The 17,602-nt window shown below is 39.3% G+C and overlaps 1 protein-coding gene across 2 annotated transcripts in view; it reads right to left on the bottom strand.

Annotated features, from left to right (window-relative positions):
* Positions 1-17,602, bottom strand: part of LOC143765433 (G protein-activated inward rectifier potassium channel 1-like) — a 103,116-nt gene that overhangs the window by 54,495 nt on the left and 31,019 nt on the right. The window lies entirely within an intron of this gene.

The raw sequence follows: 17,602 nt of genomic DNA, 5'->3' as shown, positions 1-17,602 counted from the left end.
CACTGAAGAGATCAACGAACCAATGTGAAACTCCAAATTCCCATCAACCATGACAGTAGATGGAGGTAGTTGTCATAATTCAGAGGACGCAACATATTTTTTGAGCAAAGACCAATAAAACACATTTTAAATCATAAAAGTAGGTGGCAAAGCAAGGTGAAATGCTACAGGATTGATGACTGCCACAATCATATAAGGACTGACAAACCTGGGACCAAGTTTCCAAGAGGGAGCCTTCAATTTAATGTTCCTTGAGGACAACCACACCAAGTCACCAACACACGGGTCCTGACCCACCACACGTTTTAGATTAGTCACACTCTTATATTTGGTCTCCATCTTCTCCAAATTGTTAAGAACCTCGTACCACACAGATGTAATAGATGATGAAAAACATTCCTTTTGAATATGTGCATATGTATGCCCCTTTTTGCATGTCATTAATCAGCATATACAGAGTACATTTCTATGATCTTTCACCTGACATGATTATTCTGAATCAATTTGTGTGCTGTCTGATTTCTTTCTTCTTTCTCACTTTAGGGCCTATTAGGGCTAAATAGGGTGAATCTACGTTGAGCGGGGGTGCCACTGCGCAGGTCCTAGGGTGCTAACCTCCGCAGTAAGGTAGGGAATCTCAGTTTGGACATTAGGGTCACCTTGCACTTTTCTATTTTCAGCCTACAACAGAAAAGTCGTTCTTTAGGCTATGTGGTAGTGTATTTTGTTGTGTTGTGTTTTTATACTATATTAACTAATAAAGGTTAAGGGTATGTGCACACTTTGCGGATTCTTCTGCAGGTTTTTCCGCTGCGGATTTGGAAAATCCGCAGTGCAAAACCGCAGCGGTTTTCACTGCGGATTTTCCTGTGGTTTCTTCTGCGGATTCCTCTGCGGGTTTTCAACAGCACTTTCCTATTGGTGCATGTTGAAAACCGCTGTGGAATCCGCAGAAAGAAGTGACATGCTCCTTTTCTCCCGCAGCGGTTCCGCAATGAATTTTCCGCATCGTGGGCACAGCGGTTTTTGTTTTCCATAGGGTAACATTGTACTGTACCCTGCATGGAAAACTGCTGCGGATCCGCAGCGTCAAATCCGCTGCGGATCCGCAGCAAAAACCGCAAAGTGTGCACGAGCCCTAAGTTTTATCTGTGCTAATATTGACATAATTGCTTACGTCGGTGAATATATATCCTTTGTAAACTTTATATTTCTTTTTCTGTGAAGAATTTTTTTCTTCACTGCCCAACGGTATAAAATTATGTGACACACCTGTGGTGTCAATATGATCACTGCACCTTTAGATGAATTTGTTTGGAGGTGTAGTTTGTAAAATTGGGTCACTTATGGGGGGATTATGCTGTTCTGTCAGCTCAGGGGCTCTTCCATTGGGCCATGGGAACTGCAAACCATAGCAATAAAATCTGCACAGTAATATGGAGCTCCTTCCCTTCTCAGATTTGTATTGTGCCTCAAAAGTATTTTAAGATTACATGTAGGGTGTTGGTGCAATCAAAATAAATTTCACAACAAACTGTGAGGTCAATTTTTTCCAATAGCCCTTATAAAATTTTATCATTTGGGGGTAAAACAACATTTTGGCGGTAACAATGTAATTATTTTTTCTTCACTGCACAATGGTATAAAATTCGGTCATGCTCACTGCACCCCTAGATGAATTAATTGAAAGATGTAGCTTGCAAATTGACTTCACATATGGGCGATTTCTCTCAATGTGACATGACACACTCAAACCACTCCAGCAAATTCTGATCTCCAATATGGCACTCCTTCCCTTTTGCGCTTTGCACTGTGCCTCAAAAGTAGTTTTTCCCCACAGATGGAGTATTTTAAGGTGCATTTTCTCCTGTTACCCTTGTGAAAATAAAAAATTTAGGGCTAAACAGACATTTTTGTGGGAAAAATTAGATTTTTTTTATTTTCACGGCTCAACGTTATAAACCTGAGGTTTCAAGGTTTCAAGACACATCAAGATACATGCCTTCAGGAGTCTAGTTTACAATATGGGGACACTTGTGGGGGTTTCCACATTTTCACATGAGGAAATGGGTAAAAATGGCATCAAGATTTGTCACACAATTTCTGTTGAACATGGAAACACCCCATATGTCGCTGTATAGTACTGCTTACCCACCTGGCGAGACTTGGGAGGAACTGAAAATTGCAAATACAGATTTAACAACAATTACAAGACAGATTTCTTTAGTCCAGTTATTATTTTAATCAGTGTAATGGCGCCATTCTGACAGTGTGTGTAGTTTACTGAGCCTTATAACAACCTTACACTGAAGCTACACAAACAGTGACTGGCAGAAACTATATGCAGATGAGTAAGGAAGTGGCTAAAAAATAGGAAACAAAGAGTCATTGTAAATGATACATTCTGTAAATGGGATATAGCCAGCAGCAGGGACCGCAGAGATCTGTGCTAGGACAGATTATTTTTAATCTCCTTATTTATGACCTTGTGGATGTGATTGAAATCAAACTTTGTAGGATATTAAAATCTGAGCTTGACAGTACAATATTACAAAACGATCAGGATAAGATGTCTATATGGGCAAACATATGGCAGATTATATTTAACCCCTTTACAACCTGGGATTTGTGTTTTTGTGTTTCCTGTTTTGCTCCCCTTCTTCCCAGACTCATAACTTTTTCCATCAGTATAGCCATATGAGGGCTTGTTTACTGCAGGAAGAGTTCAACTTTTAAACATCACCATTACTTTTACCATATAGTGTACTGGAAAACGGGAGAACAGGCCGGTTCAGCAATGACAAGCACGGGGGTCTTCTGCAGACAACCGGTTGTCATACCAACCCTTTGGCGCACCACGATCATGTGACAGGGGCGCTGATGGGCGGAGTTTGTGATGCGCTTCCGGCACGATCATTCCACTGTCATAGATTGACAGCGATATTTAACATGTTAACAGCCATGGGTGGATCGCCATTCCACCTGCAGCTGTTAGGGGAACATGACAGGTGATCAAATCAGCTGTTATTTTCCAGAAAAGAAGCGAGCTCAGCGCTGGAGCCTGCATCAAAGGGGGATACACAACCTATTATGTACCTATACATCAAAGGTCGTGAAGTGGATAATGTTGATAAATGTAGAATAATGTACCTTGGAAAGAGTAATCTCATTGATACGTATACATTGAATGCAAATTTACTCGGAACTACACAACAGGAGAAAGATTTGGGTATTCTGGTTACAAGTAACCTGAGCAGCAATACTCAGTGGCAAGCAGTAGCCGCAAAAGCAAACAGGATTTTAAGTTGTATAAAAGGAGAGATAAAAATCATGCGATCCAAACATATTGTTATCTCTCACTTGTAAGGCCACATCTAGAATATGGGATCCAGTTTTAGGCCCCATGTTTTGAAAAGGATATTCAGAAGTTAGAATCAGTTCAAAGGCGGGCAACTAGATTATTATAAGGAATAAAAGTTCTCTCATGTGATGAGAGGTTGGAAAAGTTGGGTTTGTTTTGTTAAGATAAAAAGACGCCTCAGAGGAGATCTCATTTACATGTATAAATACATGTGTTCAGCATGACTTATTCCTTCCAAAGACCTTACAAAGGCTCTCCGTCTCTAGGGTTCCATAGTGGCCACATGGCCTGTCTTTATGGACAGTGCAACCCCGTCTCTAAATTTTCACAGAAATATGTGTTGCTGACAGTGAATTTTAGGCTGCATCAGATGTGACTGGTGAACTAGCATTTGCGTCTTTGCTGGTTGGTGTCTGCCATGTTAACATGAGCCTAGAAGTAGGGGTCTTCTTCTTGGTCTGTGCAGCATAGAGCCTCTATGGGTAAGCACTTTATATAGGTATTGATTATATTACTTTATGTGTCTTGGAACAAGGGTATGGTGGATGGCTGTATGGTACCAATATGGCTTAATGTTTAACCCACTAACATAGTAAACCTTTCATGGCTACAGATATTACTGCCCTTTGGACCAATTATAAGAAGTTGTCTTCACAGATGAATACTTACTCTGTATTTACCTATGTATATTGAGTTCATATATTGGTCTGCACATGACTTGGGATGTTTTTATGGTTGTCTAAAATAATCTCTTTTCACTTTATTATTGCTGTACAATTTTTTTTGCTATATGTTAATTTTTTATTGCAATAAATTTAGATTTTTACATTGAATTTAGTGCTCCAAGTTTTCTTTGTTTGGTTGGGTATGACTCAGGGATTCATTCAGTACCATATTTAAATATAACAATTCCACTGGAAAGAATAGTAAATGGGGGGCCATATGTAATTTTAAAATTATGTTCCTGGCTTATTTTTTGTGTTTTTGGCCTGTGAATTTGATATGACTAATTACAGGAGTAAAATGGCTTTCCAAGGTAGCAGGATAGCTTTGAGGGACATTTTTAAGATAAAAGCTTGAACACCAAAATGGACTGTGGTTCAATCAAAACAAGCAGGCTCATTAGGATTGGTGATTGACAAGCAGATACAGTATACCCACGCTTAATTTTGGGCCACAGAATTTAAATATCAGGTGACAATGGTTACAGTGTGGTGGGCTTCAAGAGTAGTGGTCTGGTGGTCGTAGTACTGATCCATTACCCCTTATATTTCATAGATGATATTCTTTATGCAGTGTAAAGCCAAATCATAAAAACCATAGAGAACACATAGCGTCTATGAATTTGGTATTAGCACCCACTGGATCTCAATGTCTGTTACACCCCAGCTGCTATCTCTATGATGGATGGAAATAAATAGGATATGCGTTCAGACAAGTATAAAAAGAAAGACAAGGATGAAAGTAAATGATGTATATTGAGAAACACTGTGATATTTCAGGCGCAATATATGGCTTTAAATAGGATGAAACATTTACAGAGCTGTCAGTGGCCTTATCATTGTATTGTATGATATTTGGGCTGTCAGTACAAGCAGCGATCCTGTTGCCGCCGCTGAGAAACGACGTACAGTGAATGTAAAGTAGGACATTATTTTTAAAAAAATGAATTGGAGCTGACAACCCAGGAAGAGAATAGATAACACGCTATACTATATCCCAGTACTAATACATTCTTCGCAATGGTTACATTACCACTGTGTAACGTACTGACAAATTCACTGAAAAATCTTCTCAGCTTCATATATAAGAATATGCTTCTAAAAGTGGGGCAACATAGAAATATTGGTGAAATAGAAGTGTGGGTGGTCAGGGCTGGTCCTATGGTGAAAAAAGCGCTCAAGCCATAAAGTGCACTGTCATGTAAATATCCATGTCATTCTGCAAGCTAGGGATTGCAGATAACCATTTTCTGTGTGACTAGTTGGTTATTGATGGCCCGTGAAGTTTGTCATCTTGGTTACAGTGCCATATATTAAAAGGCCAGTTCTGGCAAAACAACCAATCAATCTCTGGTGTGATCTCTGCTCGAGTCTAAGCATACAATCACGAGAGCTGTCATTTGGTGGAAACGACTTTTCAATGACATCACTAGAAGAAGACTGAAAAATTCCAAAGTGGCAGATCAGCTTTTTGACAGATTTATAATAGCTGACCAAAATATTCAGCCTAAAATGATCAAAATCTGCATGTACAGTGAAGCACTTAAGTAACACCAGCATATAGTGATCAAATAAATACTCTAATGACTAAATGTTGCCACAAAACAGTTAATTCTAAGATTTTTGCCTCAGGTACAGGGAATCTGTGGTGCTCTCTTCAACAGGACTTGATGCTCACCATTTGTTAGGGCTAGCGAAACGCTCCGAGTAAATATAGATGTTTATTATTGGGGCGTTCGCAGCCCGGGGTCCACCGTGCAGGAGGAACCTGCTGCTCGTGAATGGTGGCACTATTTGACGGTATAGACTAGCTCTGTTACTTCACAGAGTAGCCGTGAAAGGAAAGCACTGCGCCCTGTTAGACAAGCAGGAGCGCAAGCTAACTGCCGAGCTGGTAGCAGTCAGTGGTCATGCAAACACACAATCTCCTCACCGGAGGTGCCGGTATTCTAGGGGCTTATTTCAGCTGGGTCCCTGAATACATACACACATAACCACACTGGCGCAAAGCACATAATTTAGATTGATACTAGTGCATGGCCGTGCGGTCATGCAAACCTTTTATAGCTACAGCAAGTACAGGACCTTCACAGAAGGACCAATGGGAGGCTGCCACAGAAGTTGAGCACCTTCAGGACCTTCCTGGAGGACCAATGGGATTTGCTGCAGTATCTAAGCATGTGACCCTTGATCTCCAAATAGAGATCTTACCCTGGGCATGCTCAGAAAGGGAAAAGTAGTCCCAAAAACGTCTGCTCGCCGCTGTCCAGTACTGGCTACAATGGCAGAAGCTGGAAAGGCAGCAGTAACCCTTTGCACAGAGTCAGACTGAGCGAGACGCTGGGACCAATGTCTTTGCTGAGCAGGCTCCACTGCGGCAGGAGAAGAATGGGAGACCGCAGCAGAGATGGCCCGAGATTCCTCCTGTGCACTCGACCCCTAACACCATTGACACGATTGCTAATATATACAGTACAGACCAAAAGTTTGGTCACATCTTCTCATTTAAAGATTTTTCTGTATTTTCATGACTATGAAAATTGTACATTCACACTGAAGGTATCAAAACTATGAATTAACACATAGCAAAAAAGTGTGAAACAACTGAAATTATGTTTTATATTCTAGGTTCTTCAAAGTAGCCACCTTTTGCTTTGATGACTGCTTTGCATACTCTTGGCATTCTCTTGATGAGCTTCAAGAGGTAGTCACTGGGAATGGTCTTCCAACAATCTTGAAGGAGCTCCCAGAGATGCTTAGCACTTGTTGGCCCTTTTGCCTTCACTCTGTGGTCCAGCTCATTTTTTGTCCCATCAATTTACACTCTGCACCCCATCTTGACAGAAAAAAACTGAAATGTAGTAATTTTTGCACATTTATTAAAAAGGAAAACTGAAATATCACATAGCCATAAGTATTCAGACCCTTTGCTCAATATTGAGTAGAAGCACCCTTTTGAGCTAGTACAGCCATGAGTCTTCTTGGGAAAGTTTTTCACACCTGGATTTGGGGATCCTCTGCCATTCTTCCTTGCAGATCCTCTCCAGTTCCATCTGGTTGGATGGTGAACCTTGGTGGACAGCCATTTTCAAGTCTCTCCAGAGATTCTCAATTGGGTTTAGGTCAGGGCTCTGGCTGGGCCAGTCAAGAACGGTCACAGAGTTGTTCTGAAGCCACTCCTTTGTTATTTTAGCAGTGTGCATAGGGTCATTGTCTTGTTGGAAGGTGAACCTTCAGCCAAGTCTGAGGTCCAGAGCACTGTGGAAGAGGTTTTCATCCAGGATATCTCTGTACTTGGCTGCATTCATGTTTTCTTCAATGGCAACCAGTCATCCTGTTCCTTCAACTGAAAAACACCCCCATAGCATGATGCTGCCACCACCATATTTCACTGCTGGGATTGTATTGGGCAGGTGATGAGCAATGCCTGGTTTTCGCCACACATACCGCTTAGAATTATCACCAAAAATGTCTATCTTCGTCTCATCAGACCAGAGAATTTTATTTCTCATAGTCTGGGAATCCTTTATGTGTTTTTTAGCCAACACTATGCGGTCTTTCATATGTCTTTCTCTTAGGAGAGGCTTCTGTTCTGCTACTTTGCCAGAAAGGCCTGACTGGTGGAGGGCTGCAGTGATAGTTGACTTTGTGGAACTTTCTCCCATCTCCCTACTGCATCTCTGGAGCTCAGCCACAGTGATCTTAGGGTTCTTCTTTACCTCTCTCACCAAGGCTCTTCTTCCACGATTGCTCAATTTGGCTGGACAGCCAGGTCTAGGAGGACTTCTGGTGGTCCCAAACTTCTTCCATTTAAGGATTATGGACATTATAGACAATAATTAAACCCAGCTGGACTCCAGTAAAGGCGTAGAACCATCTCAAGGAGGTTCACAAGGAAATGGACAGCATGTGACTTAAATACGAGTATCTGAGCAACGGGTCTGAATACTTATGACCATGTGATATTTCAGTTTTTCTTCTTTATTAAATTTGCAAAAATTTCTACATTTCTGTTTTTTTTCAGTCAAGATGGGGTGCAGAGTGTACAGTAATGTGAAAATAAATGAACTTTTTTGAATTTACCAAATGGCTGCAATTAAACAAAGAGTGAAAAATGTAAAGGGGTCTGAACACTTTTCGTATATATATATATATATATATATATATATATATATTCAAAAAAAGCAGGCAGCACTCAGTTTTCAGAAAAATATGCAGGACTTTAATGAACCCACATGTCTCAGCGACGTTTCGGCTCGACTGAGCCTTTCTCAAGCAGTGAGTGTTACATCTTAGTGCATATATATAGAGACATTTTCATCATCCAATTAAGGTGCCATATTACAATTATGTTAATATATATTATTTCATAAAGTGCTACTGTGCTAAAAGTGTCCAGTGTTCATATCATTATTAGGTAATTTATTGTTCTTTACCATAGTTATTTCTGCTTACCCACGAGGAGACATGCTGGTAATGGGGGATATCAGCGTTCTAACTTGCTTACTGCGCATATCCCAGTGTTTCCTCATACATCACGGTCATGTGAGCGGCTAGAGGCCAATTAAATGCAAAGGGCGGTATTTTGTATCCGGCGCATGCGCTGTAGCGCCTAATAACGCCATATTGTGTGTGGCAACTACACATAACTTCATTATCACCATCTTAGTTGTGGAACATCCTATCTTCAGATATTCCCACATTATGAGGCTACAGACAGCGAAACTTACACATATGTGTGCGCTTATATATAGCGCTTGTTTAGTTAAATAATCAGCCTGTTGTTGTATTATTTTAGAAGGGATAACTCATTCAGACTCCACATATGCCGCACGGACTTTCTTGTGCTTCATCTCGCCTTGGCCACCAGAGCTGACCTTATTACAGACCATCCTCCAGTGGCCACACAGTGTCAAGAGGGTGCATTAAGCCTTTTTTGGCAAAATTGCCTCACCTTATGACCCCTGTATAGCGTTAGCCATATAGTCCCGGCTACCATTTACACCACACCTATACACTCAGGCATGTCGTTATTCCCTTTAAAAAAGGATGATGAATTAACATAGTAATGCCAGAAAAAATTGTTGATATATATTATTATTTTATTACATTGGCCTTGCTTCACTTCGCAAATATGGCTCTTAGAATTTAATCTCATGAGAAATACATTTTTTAAACATTTTTTAGCAGAACGCCTAAATATCTCCCCATCCTCGCATATCTCCTATGGCAAGATCTTGTAGCCATTCATAGGCAGCAGAACGACCTAGGTAAAAACACATACATAAAATTAGGACCACAGCCTAACAAATCAATTCTAAAATATAAAAACAACATATCAAAGCCTTCAACATTACTATGTTTGAGTGAAAAACTATTTTTTATACAATTGCATGCATTTTAAAATCTACATTTAATCCTAAGGGTCTGAGTGTATTCAGTTTGTAGATCCACATTAATTCCCTTTTCTTCAACGTTTGTTCTCTATCACCACCTCTCCTATTTAATGGCACCCTATCTATAATTTTAAATCTTAGATCTCTTTCGGAGTGGTTACAATCAATAAAGTGCTTTGGTACAGGGAGATCAGTTCTCTTTTTTCTAATGGTGTATCGGTGCTGGTTCATCCTAACTTTAAATTCGCAGGTCGTTTCCCCGATATACCATAGATTGCAAGGACAACTCAAAAGATAAATGACATAGTCCGAATTGCATGTCAGATAATGTTTAATTGTATAAACCTTCTTCGTTATGGGGTGCTCAAAGGTATCCCCCTTGTCCATATGTGTACAATTCACACAACTAAGGCAAGGGAAACAGACGTTTTTGCGGTTTTCACCACAATGTCGCCGTCATGGACAAGTTCCTGCAGTGCTTCAAATTCCTCCTTCAGTATGTTTGGATGTGCATATTCTTTAACTGCCTTGTTTTTTATTTGCTCAATATCTGTTTTCACTGCCACCTCAAAGGCCTCAATTACTGCTGAATATGATGGTGGAACAAATCTACTATTTTTCTTTAATTGTGCAAACATACTGTAGGAGGAATTTGAAGCACTGCAGGAACGTGTCCATGACGGCGACATTGTGGTGAAACCCGCTGATAAGGGGGGAGCAGTCGTCGTCATGGACAAGGAAATGTAAGTTGCTGAAATTTTAAGGCAATTAAATGATGACAGTGTGTACCAGAGACTAGGGGGTGACCCAAAGTTTGAGATCAATAAGGTGATTAGAAATTGTTTGAAAGAAGCCTTGGAGGGTGGTGTGATAGACGAGGATTTGCATGATTATTTATTTGAAAATAATCCACGCACTCCGGTGCTTTACATAAATCCGAAAATTCATAAAACACTGGTCAACCCACCAGGACGACCTATAGTGTCGGGGGTGGGTTCCATCTTGAACAAAATGGGCATCTTTCTTGACAGAATCCTCAACCCTATGGCTAGACAATGTAAGTCATTTATTAGAGATACGACAGACTTTTTGAACAAACTGGAGGCACTACATTTGGAAGGAGAGGTGATACTCGCATCCTTCGATGTGGTGTCTCTTTATACATCTATTGACCACAAACAGGGTTTGAAAGCAGTAGGTAATAAGCTAAATTTGTCAAAGTGCACACTGGAAGGAAAAACTTTTTTGCTTAAAATTCTTGAAATTATTTTAAAACAGAATTACTTTATGTTTGGTGACGCGTTTTATACGCAAAAACGTGGAACCGCTATGGGGGCCAATATGGCCCCCGCGTACGCAAATTTGGTCATGGATGTCCTGGAGGAGGACCTCATCTATGTATCCCACCACTTCCGACATGTTTTGGTGTGGTGGAGATACATAGATGATGTCTTCCTCCTGTGGACAGGGTCTCAGAGTGAATTGGAGAACTTTCATGAGTATCTGAATACTATTAATGATACCATTAAATTCACACTGGTTATGTCTGAGGAAGATATTCAGTTTCTCGACGTCCTTGTCAGTCTAGATAAGGGAGAATTGAGTACTACACTTTTTGTAAAAAATACGGATAAAAATAATTTATTATTATTTGACAGTCAACACCCACGGTCTATGATGAGATCAATTCCGTTAAGCCAGATGTTGAGAGTAAGGCGTATTGTTAAAAAGGAGGAAAATTTAGATATGGCGGTAGACTTGATGGTTGAGAAATTCATGAACAGGGGTTACCCTAGAAATCTGCTGGAAATAACTAAGAGAAAGGTATTACAAAAAAGTAGAACTGAACTTATACAAAAGGATATAAGAGAGAAGGGTAAGAACACAAAAGGACGTATTCCATTCGTCACCACATATGGAGAGGAGAGTAAATTGGTGGCGAATGTAATAACTAAACATTGGGGGATGTTGGGGAAATGCTTGCCGGATATGAAAGAGTTGAGACTGCCACCTCTATTTTCATACAAAAGGAACAAAAATATAAAAGACTATTTGATCAAATCAGATATAGGTCCCAGTAAGATGAGTAGACAAATGTTCCTAACAGGTTCCCGTAAAAATGGCTGTTTCCCTTGCCTTAGTTGTATGAATTGTACACATATGGACAAGGGGGATACCTTTGAGCACCCCATAACGAAGAAGGTTTATACAATTAAACATTATCTGACATGCAATTCGGACTATGTCATTTATCTTTTGAGTTGTCCTTGCAATCTATGGTATATCGGGGAAACGACCTGCGAATTTAAAGTTAGGATGAACCAGCACCGATACACCATTAGAAAAAAGAGAACTGATCTCCCTGTACCAAAGCACTTTATTGATTGTAACCACTCCGAAAGAGATCTAAGATTTAAAATTATAGATAGGGTGCCATTAAATAGGAGAGGTGGTGATAGAGAACAAACGTTGAAGAAAAGGGAATTAATGTGGATCTACAAACTGAATACACTCAGACCCTTAGGATTAAATGTAGATTTTAAAATGCATGCAATTGTATAAAAAATAGTTTTTCACTCAAACATAGTAATGTTGAAGGCTTTGATATGTTGTTTTTATATTTTAGAATTGATTTGTTAGGCTGTGGTCCTAATTTTATGTATGTGTTTTTACCTAGGTCGTTCTGCTGCCTATGAATGGCTACAAGATCTTGCCATAGGAGATATGCGAGGATGGGGAGATATTTAGGCGTTCTGCTAAAAAATGTTTAAAAAATGTATTTCTCATGAGATTAAATTCTAAGAGCCATATTTGCGAAGTGAAGCAAGGCCAATGTAATAAAATAATAATATATATCAACAATTTTTTCTGGCATTACTATGTTAATTCATCATCCTTTTTTAAAGGGAATAACGACATGCCTGAGTGTATAGGTGTGGTGTAAATGGTAGCCGGGACTATATGGCTAACGCTATACAGGGGTCATAAGGTGAGGCAATTTTTCCAAAAAAGGCTTAATGCACCCTCTTGACACTGTGTGGCCACTGGAGGATGGTCTGTAATAAGGTCAGCTCTGGTGGCCAAGGCGAGATGAAGCACAAGAAAGTCCGTGCGGCATATGTGGAGTCTGAATGAGTTATCCCTTCTAAAATAATACAACAACAGGCTGATTATTTAACTAAACAAGCGCTATATATAAGCGCACACATATGTGTAAGTTTCGCTGTCTGTAGCCTCATAATGTGGGAATATCTGAAGATAGGATGTTCCACAACTAAGATGGTGATAATGAAGTTATGTGTAGTTGCCACACACAATATGGCGTTATTAGGCGCTACAGCAAAATACCGCCCTTTGCATTTAATTGGCCTCTAGCCGCTCACATGACCGTGATGTATGAGGAAACACTGGGATATGCGCAGTAAGCAAGTTAGAACGCTGATATCCCCCATTACCAGCATGTCTCCTCGTGGGTAAGCAGAAATAACTATGGTAAAGAACAATAATTCACCTAATAATGATATGAACACTGGTCACTTTTAGCACAGTAGCACTTTATGAAATAATATATATTAACATAATTGTAATATGGCACCTTAATTGGATGATGAAAATGTCTCTATATATATGCACTAAGATGTAACACTCACTGCTTGAGAAAGGCTCAGTCGAGCCGAAACGTCGCTGAGACATGTGGGTTCATTAAAGTCCTGCATATTTTTCTGAAAACTGAGTGCTGCCTGCTTTTTTTGAATATATATATAAAGTCCTGCATATTTTTCTGAAAACGGAAAACGGAGTGCTGCCTGCTTTTTTTGAATATTGATTGGAGACGACCGGTGGACGGGTGGTCTATGGGCATTGCACCCGAAGCTAAGTATAAGGATTTGTGCTGTTCCGCTTTTTGGGTAATATATATATATATATATATATATATACTGTATATATATATATATATATATATATATATATATATATACATTTATTCCATGCATTGGAATCAGAGGTGTATATACAGTACCGTATGCTTACTGTGAGTTCCCCAATAACTGGCCTAGTGGTGGAAATATGTGGCCTTGTTGATTACTCATCAGTCAGTTGCATAATTGTCCTGTTTATTGGAGGCAGTGGAGTTGTGTCTCACTGACAAATTGATGGCAGCTGTGGGATCTGTGTGTTCTTTTCCGTGTTCTCCTGACAATGAGTAAAACTAGGGCACTATCTCAAGAGCTTCTCATCTTTATTGTTGCAAAGCAAATTGATGGCATTGGTTACTGAAGAATTTTTAAACTACTGAAAGTTCCAGTGAGCAGTGTTGGGGCCATATTTTTGAAGTGGAAAGAACATCATTTCACTATAAACCTGACACGATCAGGAGCGCACCGCAATATTTCAGACAGAACAGTGAAAATAATTATCAGAAGAGTTATTCAACAGCCATTGGTCAGCTGTGGAGAGCTACAGAAAGACCTGGAATCAGCAAGTGCTCACCCGCAAAACTCCACTGGTGAACAAAAAAACATGTTCGAGCGCGTTTAACCCCTTAGTGACAGAACCAATTTTGTACTTTTGTACTTAATGACCAAGCCAATTTTTACAATTCTGACTACTGTCACTTTATAAGGTTTAGCTCTGGAACGCTTCAAAGTATTCCACTGATTCTGAGACATATTGTATTCCTTGTTAGTGGTAACATTTATTTGATATGACTTGCGTTTATTTATGAAAAAAACTGAAATTTGGCAAAAAGTTTGTGTCCTTAAATCAAAGAGTCATATCGCACAAAATAGTTAATAAATAACATTTCCCGTATGTCTACTTTACATTAGCACATTTTTAGAAACATTTTTTTTGTTAGGATTTTATAAGGGTTACAATTTGACCAGCAATTTTTCATTTTTCCAACAAAATTTGCAAAACCAATTTTTTTAGGGACCACCTCACATTTGAAGTGAGTTTGTGGTGGTTAATATAACAGAAAATACCCAAAAGTGACACAATTCTAAAAACTGCACTCCTCAAGGTGCGCAAAACCACATATAAGAAGCTTATTAACCCTTCAGGGGCTTCACGAGGACTAAAGCAACGTGGAAGGAAAAAATTAATATTTTACTTTTTTCACAAAAAAATTTACTTTGGAAGCAAACTTTTTTATTTTCACAAGGGTATCAGCAGAAAATGGACCACAAAATTTATTGTGCAATTTCTCCTGAGTACGCCCATACCCCGTGGGGGAAAGCCACTGTTTGGGAGCATGGTAGGGCTCAGAAGGGAGGGAGCACCATTTGACTTTTTGAACGCAAAATTGGCTGGAATCCATGGCAGGTGTAATGTCGCGTTTTGGAGACCCCCTGATGTACCTAAACAGTGGAAATCCCCCAATTCTAACTCCAACCCTAACATGGCCCTAAGCCTAACCCTAATCCCAACACACCCCTAACACTAATCCCAACCTTAACTAAAAACCTATTCCTAACACGACCCTAACCCCAAAACCACAACCTTAACCCCAACCCGAGCCCCAACCCTAACCCTAGGTCTACCCGTAGCCCCAAACCTAACCCTAGCTCTAGCCCCAATCCTAGCCCTAATTCTAACCCTAGCCCCAACCCTAACCCTATCCTCAACCCTAGCCCAACTCTAACCCTAGCCCCAACCCTAACCCTAGCCCAACCCTAACACTACCTATAACCCCAACCCTAACCCTAGCCCCAACCCTAGCCCTAGCTACAACCCTAACCCTAAGGGAAAAATGGAAAACAATAAATTATTTTATTTTACTATTTTTACCTAACTAAAGGTGTGATAAAGGGGATTGGATTTACTATTTTTTTTATTTTAATCATGGTGATAGGGTCTATCACAGTGATCAAAATGAACCAATAGGAAAAATCTCCTATTGTTGCCGGGTGCCGGCTGGGAGATCTCGGCGGGCGCAGTGCGCATACGCTCGCCATTTTCTTCCCAGAAGAGGATGCCAAACAGGTACTGGGGATGCAGAAGGTGCCGGAGGTATCAGGTGGGCTTGGGGGACCCCATTTCTCTCTCCTCTGATGTGCTAGATCATATCAGAGGAGAGAGAAATAAATGGGAAAACTGACTATTTTTTTGCGGTTGCGTTATTTGGTGAATAACGGGGATCGCCACACTGGGGACAGTAAAAACTGACCTGAACCATGTTCTCTTGGGTCTCAGCTACCCCGAGTAGCTGAGTCCCCAGAGATTTTCCAAAGCTGGGGGGCACTTATTTCTCAGTGCCATTAAAAAGCGGCGCTGAGGAATAAGTACCCTTAACTGGTGCCGTTAAACAGCGTATCGGCTGTCGATAAGGGGTTAAACAACCCTGTGAAATACTGGGAAAATATAGTGTGGTCAAATGAGACTGAAATTGAACTTTTTGGGTACCATAATACACACCATATTTGGAGGCCAAAATGCACTGCATACCAATACAAAAAAACACTCCAACAATAAAGTTTGGAAGTGGAAACATCATGGTATGGGACTGTTTTTCAGGATACAGCACTGGCAAATTTCATATAATAGAAAGAACTCAGAATTTGAAGAGTGTTTGTGTGAAAGAATGGGACAAAATCACACCTGAACAGTGCATGGGACTAGTTTCTACATATGAGAGGTATCTTGAAGCTGCTATCACCAAAAAAGCCTTTTGTACAAAGTATTAATTAAATGTCAGTAAGCGTGTTCAATAGTTTTTTCCTGTGTCATTTCTCATTATTAAGCATAACTTTATTTATGAACATCCATGGTTTGATTTTATTTGCCTGTGTGGATTGGATGGGCTGTTACTGACATGTGGTAAGAATTTCATGTCTATAGCATCTTTAGAAATATAGTTATATAGAAAATTGGTGATGTGTTCAATACTTATTTCACTCGCTGTATACAGTTGAAACTAAAAGTTTACATACACTATATATAAAGACACATGCATGTTTTTCTCAATATCTGACATGAATTCAGAATAAACCTTTCCCATTTTAGGTTAATTAGGATTACTATAATTATTAATATTTGCCAAATGCCAGAATAATCAGAGAGAAAATGTTTTAAGGCATTTTTATTACTTACTGCAAAGTAAAGAGTTTATATACACTAAGATTACTATGCCTTTAAACAATTCTGGACTGCCCAAAATTTTATATAGTGTATGTAAACTTCTGGTTTCAACTGTATGTACATATTTAGTGTATATCAAAACAAATATAATTGCAATAATTTTCTGGGAGAAATATTTCATTTTCTGGAATAATTTCAAGGGTCTCAACACTTTCGGCCATGATTGTATATAAATATATTTATTGTATATGATACACATATTTTTATATACACACAAGAATAAAGCAGCATTCTGTGAGTGCTAAGATGTATGCAAACATTGAATATAAATATTGAATATATAAAATTTGCCCTGCATTACTGCTATATAGAATGTACTTACAAGTGGGTAAAGGGTCAGGTTGGATCTGGGATGTGAAACACCCAAGAATTATAACATTTTTTTTACTTCTTTATTATTACAACAAATAAAACAGAAAAACAGATAAAACAAGAGAGCCATTTCACAAAAAAAGAACAGATGTGGCATCCTAGTTACATATAAGATAAAATTACAAATAATTGGATAAACTGTCCCCAATTCCACTAAAGAGCTCAATGTATTGTTTTACAAGTGCTTCTCACAAAATTAGAATATCACCAAAATTTATCAAGTTAATTTATCGCAGTTCTTCAATACAAAAAGTGAAACTCATATATTATATAGAGTCATTACAAACAGAGTGATCTCTTTCAAGTGTTTATTTCTGTTAATGTTGATGATTATGGCTTACAGCCAATGAAAACCCAAAAAGTCATTAATTAGAATACTTTATACCATCAGCTTGAAAAATTATTTTAAAATCCGAAATTTTGGCCTACTAAAATTTATGTACAGTAAGTGCACTCAATACTTAGTTGGGGCCCCTTTTGCATCAATTACTGCATCAATGCGGCATGGCACAGAGGTGATCAGCCTGTGGCACTGCTGAGGTGTTATGGAAGCCCAGGTTGCTTTGATAGCAGCCTTCAGCTCATCTCTTTTGTTGGGTCTGGTGTCTCTC

Source organism: Ranitomeya variabilis, chromosome 4 (genome assembly GCF_051348905.1).
Source record: "Ranitomeya variabilis isolate aRanVar5 chromosome 4, aRanVar5.hap1, whole genome shotgun sequence".
Classification (NCBI taxonomy): Eukaryota; Metazoa; Chordata; class Amphibia; order Anura; family Dendrobatidae; genus Ranitomeya; species Ranitomeya variabilis.
This window is presented reverse-complemented; position numbering and strand designations above follow the sequence as displayed.